The following is a 6,678-nucleotide window of genomic DNA, read 5'->3' as shown; positions in this document are numbered from 1 at the left end:
AATGTTCTACATTCTTGATTCGTTATTTGACATTTTTTTATCTAGATAAAAATTTGGCCCATTTGTAACCTCTGTCGAGGCAGTCAACATCACTTTAACCGTCGAGCGTTCCGGCAACCTTATACCGAGTTGTTCGTCACTGTCCAAGATCAACCACCGTGTAGCGGCTGTCCCGTCCAATCAGAAACGATCGACTGTCCTTCGTCTATAAACAGGTGTGTGTCATCTTGAAGATGAGCCCCCTACGCGAACCACAAGCGGACGGATCGGTGTAGTCGAAGGATATCGATTTACAGGTTGCCCGATTGTCTTCAATATTTTCCTCTTAGGAGACTATGAGAGACTTCGATCGTCTCGAAAGATTTTTATTTTTCGTAACTATGTAGTTACTCTTCCCCTTACCGTCCTCGTTCTTCCTTCCCTTTCTTCCTGCGTCGGAATCCTGAACACCTTGTTCTTTCTATTCAAAGAACACTGGATTCTGTTCTTGGGCTTCTTTGTACGTAACTGTAGACAATTGTCCGATATTTCATCGAAATTCTGGGTCTAAATGTTATAACATTATTATAGTTACTAATACTAATTTTCTTTTTCTAAGTCCTTCCATTAAAGCTATCTTACTACCAACAATTTCGATGTCTCTTATCTTTTGATCGTATGTTTATGCTATCGTGTGCAATAAATACACGTTGTTACTAATTTTATTACCTGCTATTTATATAATCAAAGCAATCTTTATATCACCCGCATAGTTTTATATAAAAATAGAAGTAAAATGTCATAAAATATGAACATATTTATAATGGTAACAGAGAGCATATAGTTCCAAAGAAAGTGTAAAATTCATAAAAATTATTTTAAAATTATCACCGAAATCGACAGCCTTAGTGACCCGTATAATATAATATATTATAGTATGTTACAGTTTAAGTGCTATAATACTATCAAAACATTCGAAGGAAATCGGCAAAGTAAAAAAACTCTAAAATGCGGTCTCTCATTAACTGAAAAATCGAACATTTCATGTTGTCGCGTCGCGAAATAGCGGCTACAAAACTACTTCGGAGATGTAAATTGTTTTATTGCCTTGAAACCCCTGCGAAACCTGGATTTCTGGACAGCTGCAAGCCGTATGCCCTTAGGTCGTTATCAGAGCCTTTCCTAATTTTTAACAAAGGCTGATTACAGAATTTCAAAAATAATGCACCAAGTCCATGGATGGACACTTCATTTTCCATTTTCTGTCTCACTTCAATGTGCCACACCTACAACGACGAATCTACTAATAATTTGTTCTAAGGGAAACATCGATCGTTTTGTTAGGATCTTGCCAATAAAAAAAGTGCCTCCCTCTTTTGCAATTTTTATCATCGTCACATCCAGCCAGAATTTTCCAGTCACGAAGCTCTAAGCCTTAGTTACATAGAGTCTAAGGTTAAGCGTAAAGAAATCGTGCTGAGGACTTTGTGACGCAAGTGTAGGTGAGACATGTATACATATGTTACGAGTTACGAGTCGTAACTTACGACCTGACACAATATAATAGTGCACCGCCATAGAACACACACCAGTATCAGTGTGTTCATTCGAATCCCTGACGAAGTTAGTTGCGATTCTTGCGATACCTTGGAACCATTCTTCCAAAAGGACACCGTTTATATTCGAAATCGTCAAAAGTAACCGCTATATGTATACGGGTGAAAGCTGTCTGTCACCAACAGAAGGTTTCAGATACGATAACCAGTCCAGCGTCCGATCGGATCTTCTACAACTATTCGTATAAATAAAGTAATATACTAATAATGGAAATGATAATCATGGAAATGGTAATAAGAAATTGTTGTGAGCAATTATCACCTGCTATCTACCGATCAATACTTACAAACATCGAGATAATGAAGAAAATTGTGCACGTGACTCGGTCATACCCTCGATTCAAAAACTATGATCCACCGGCGGTGGATCGCAGGAATCTGGAGGAGGCGAGGGTTACTGGTGGTGCGTCCACCATCGTGCGTGTAGAAGGCAATAACGGGCGACGCGTGGCGTCCACGCCGCTGCTTTATTACTCGAGGGAACCCCTGGTGCGTTGTTAAATACCGCATCCCCCTCCTTCCGACGACCAGCGTCGGCTGCACCACCCCTTATATCGCCGCCAAAAACTACCCTCGTTCGTTCAAGATTGAAAGCTGCGATTATACGCGGCATCGGTCATCTAACGCTCTGTCGTTCTTTTTTCATCGATTATATAGGATGGGAAAATCTACAGTGGATCAAAAAATTGCTGCACTCGATCGCATCTTTCCAAAGATATAATTGTTACGCGCCGGAAAATGTTCGGGCGTTTCTGTAGTTCAATCTTCGAGATACACATTATAAGTTTCTCAAAATATAGTTATATTCAATCACGTAACTCCATCTAATTTTCCAGCTGTTTTAAGCACTTTATAAGATTGCACACTCTAATATAATAAAATTATACTATTCCAGTAAGTACTGCTTGCTATCATTTTGAATACGATTGCGTGTCAAACAATTAGATCTAAATAAAAGTAATAGGAAAGTAGAATGGAAAAGGGTCAGACGGCCCTTTTTATATAATATATACAAAATTTGGTAAATCTTACAACTTTGTTATTTTAATAACATAGAATGCACAAATCCTAAAATCTTAAAGTCTTGACTAACAATATTTTACCTCGTATTAATGATACACCTTACAAAATAAATACAAAATTAAAATACTATAGAGAAACTAAATAAAACGAAATTTATGAACAGGGTGGACAACGTAAATTGATCGACTTAGTTATTTCTGTTACGCAGAATCACTTTTAATTATTCTTTTTATAAATACCATGGTTTAGAGAGGCCTACAGAAACAGATTCTGACTGTAATATGCTTCTTGTAGGTCACATTTTTCAAAGTTTTCAAGGTCATCTTCAGTTTTTTAAACGGTACCCTACGATTTTGTCGTCTATCTTTTAGCAAAAAAGGAGACAAATTCGGCAAGTACCGCATCGTACCTTTTTGCAATTAAAACAGAAGAAATGGCATATGAAAACACGGAGTTATTACGTATTCGGAAGGTCTGACAGAATTTCTTTAAATTACCTTTTTTTCACCATTTCTACTGTCCTAATGACAAAAAAGTATGTTGCGCCACTTGTTGAGTTCGTCTTTTTACCCGCTAAAAGATAGACGAAACAAAATATAGAGATGCATTTAAAAAACTGAAAGTGACTTTGAAAAACTTCAAAAAAAAAAGTATACTATATGTCAATTTTTGTTATATGAGCGGGCGGGTCGTGTACTCAGTACACAAAGTATAAATATGTTGATATTTTGATTTGACGGCCAAATTAATACAAACTATTTATTCAGATATATAAAATACATGTTATACAGAATAAATATACTTCAAATATGTAAATTTCATATCTATTAAACTAATTAAATAAATTTTTTAGCGAGCGCAGACGGGTGCAGTGAGAACACGGTTCAGTTTATAACGCAAACCACTAGTTTATTATTACTGTTGTTATTATTATGAAACAGGCCAGCATATAGTATAACTGTTCAGTTCACTTCAATTAATTTTCATACGGCCAATTTTAAAGTGTCCATATTTTTGACGATATGGCCGTAAAGAGGACAAATAGGGCTATATTCTTATTTTTTTAAGTTTTTAATTAGTTCCCCGGTATAAAAGCAGGGCATTTATTTAAAACAATTGCAAGATAAATGGTTAACACATATCTTTTTTTTAACTGAAATAATTTTTATTTGGTACTCTTATGTCTCCACTGTAAGTACCCGTAAAGCTCATTTTGATCAGTTTGTTAGTTCAATAGTTATGATTTATTGAAAAAAGGTTGACCCTATATATGAGCCGCTCAGTGCACACATCGATTAACTCCATAAAACGAAAAGTTGAGAAACGCGATGATGTAATGTATATTGTTTTTAAAAATTCCTCTGATAATATGAATTCAAATATATAATGTAGAATGCATAATTGCAGATATAGCTTTCATCTAACGGTATATAAAATTAATAAGAAAGAATAGCCAACAAACAATCGTCAGTAATGTTACAGTTTTTATGTGACTGGTGGAGTTAATCGATTTGGCAACTGAAAAAAGTAATAAAGTTAAATTTAGTCTTTACATTTTTAAGTTTTTTATTACAGAAAAAGTTAGTTATTATACATTTTTATCACAGCTTTTCCATAAAAATGAATGTTGGCAGTTCGGTTATAATATAATTTTTGTAATTAATTCATAGCAGCTTTATGTTAGCGGCATTATTCTTTGGGATGATTCAGCAATATTATAAATAATGTCTTCTTCATCAGCTGTATGCGAGGATTCGTCATTTCGATTTGTTGACAAGTTCTTATAGTAATCGTGTTTAACAGGAGGAATGAATTTTAGCAGGTCCATCATGTCTCTCCATTTTTCCTTTGTCACAGTTCTACCTTTAGGATATAATAAAGGCTGATCTATATTTTTCAAACTTTGCGGTCTACCCACTAAAGATTTTCTTATATTAATGGCTTGAAATTCTGTATCTTCATTATAGTCACATTTGAATTGTATGAGATAGGGTTTGGACCTTTCTAACTTTATCCAGCGTATTTTAAGCCAATTTACTGGAAGCCCTGTGACGGTTACTTTTCTGTTAATGATAGACTGTTCTAAAGGTTTTGTTGACAAAAAATCTTGGTGAGTCATTTGGATTAGATGAAATGGCGCTTTCTTTTTACATGTTTTGATTATATGGTACCAATCATCTGGTGAAAAAATGTTTTGATTTTTTTTCGCACATGACTCAATAATGGCAAAATCTGAGTCATTGGGCAAATAGCTGTGTCCACTTACCAAAAATTTCATGTCAATTGATTCAGCTTTGATTTCCGTGCTTTGAACAAGTTTCAATAAACTTAAGACGGTTTTAATATTTCTGTTTTGCCCGGTACACGAATCCGAATATGTTATTATTTTTTCGAAGTTTGCAGCGTAAGTCTTTATGTACTTTATTAGACAAGATGAAATTTCTTGAGACCCACGAGATCCTTCAGTTTCTGGCCAAACAAACATGTGGCTTATATTTTTATTGAATTCATGACATCCAAAATTATAAACATATAAATTTCGCTTATAATAAGCTACGGATGTGGTCAACTTGGGAAAGGCTAAAGCTTTTTCCAAGTCAAAAGAAAATACGAACAATTTTTCCGATGTTGCCATTCGATCGGCAGCCATTTGACTGCGAGCCCGTTCAGCCTCTTCTAAGTGAGTTTCCTTTTCAATTTTTGCCATCTTAATTCCCTCATCGTCTGAAGATTGAATTTTTATTTGAAAAGCATCACAAGTTTGACACGTATCCTTTGATGGTTGTTTAAAATGTAAATTAAATTTTGTAGAGAACACATTATAGTAATATTTTTCTTTCACTGGTGCTACGTTTTCCTTTTCACATTCTGTGACGTATAGTTCATACATCTTCTTAATATTTAAGTCAGGATTTAAATATTGTCGTCTTGGATTATGAGCTCTGGTGTAGTGACTACTGTAGGCTGGAAATGACTTTATATGCTTTATAACATTTGTATCATCTATTTTATTGCTTGCAACGCGGCCTTTGCGCTTATCAACCAAAGATGTAACTTGTTCTTTAGAACAACAATCGTATATCCGCCCGTCACTCACCTGATAAGTGTCTCTAAAATATTTTTTACAAACGGGAATATCAAGTCTCTCTTTTCGAAAGTAATATGTAAACGAATGTGATCTTCGTTCTTTAGTTTCATTCGTAGGGCGCCTTCTTTTTATTTCGTTAACTTTGATACAACCTCTTAAGAAAATATTTTGGTCAAGTTGACTATGTAAACTATAAAATTCTTTCATGGCAGCCTCTCTCTCATCCGAAATAATTTTTTGATTGCAATTTTGACGGCATCTGCATTGTATATCGACAAATGTTTTTGCAGGTATTAATTTTCCTCCCCTATTCCTGTATGCCAAACCTTTTATCCTGTTATGCTTTTGTAAATTTCGTATCCATTTAACAGGATTACGACTTCTTTTCCTCCCAATCAATGTGTTTGTTGGGTTTGTACTGTTGCAATCCGATGAATCCGAGGAAAACGATAAACGTCTTCTTGGACCAGACTTTCTGTTGATAAATCGTATTGAAGAATCATCACTGCTTTCCTCACTCACATTATTAGTCTCACTCATCTTGATTATAACGGTATAATATTTATTTCTTTAAAAACAATCTGGGAGTAATGTTGAAAAGACTAAGAAGTACACAGTAACATTCAGCGTGCGAGATCACTGCTATACTAACTACCGTTTGCATTGTGCTTCTTTTTATCTGTTTACCGATGCGATTTTGTTACGAATATTATTGAGAGGGAGAGAGCATCTTCGGCTGTTTAAAAACAAATAAGCGTCGATGCACGGCCAGAACAGATACAGCGTTACTGAAACGATTTATATTAGAGTATGGAGTTAATCGAAATGGCTTCTGAAATAAATTACTTATTATTCAATGGCCAAAAAAATTTGCCATTTAACGGTGCTAATCTTTATTATTCAGGAAAGTTATTATAAATATAAAAAGTTATGACTATACCAAGGGCTTTGACACTTAAATTTAAGATTTTT

This window comes from Dufourea novaeangliae, unplaced genomic scaffold (genome assembly GCF_001272555.1).
Source record: "Dufourea novaeangliae isolate 0120121106 unplaced genomic scaffold, ASM127255v1 scaffold167, whole genome shotgun sequence".
In the NCBI taxonomy this organism is placed as follows: domain Eukaryota; kingdom Metazoa; phylum Arthropoda; class Insecta; order Hymenoptera; family Halictidae; genus Dufourea; species Dufourea novaeangliae.
The sequence above is the reverse complement of the archived record's forward strand: the minus strand, read 5'-3'. Positions refer to the sequence as shown.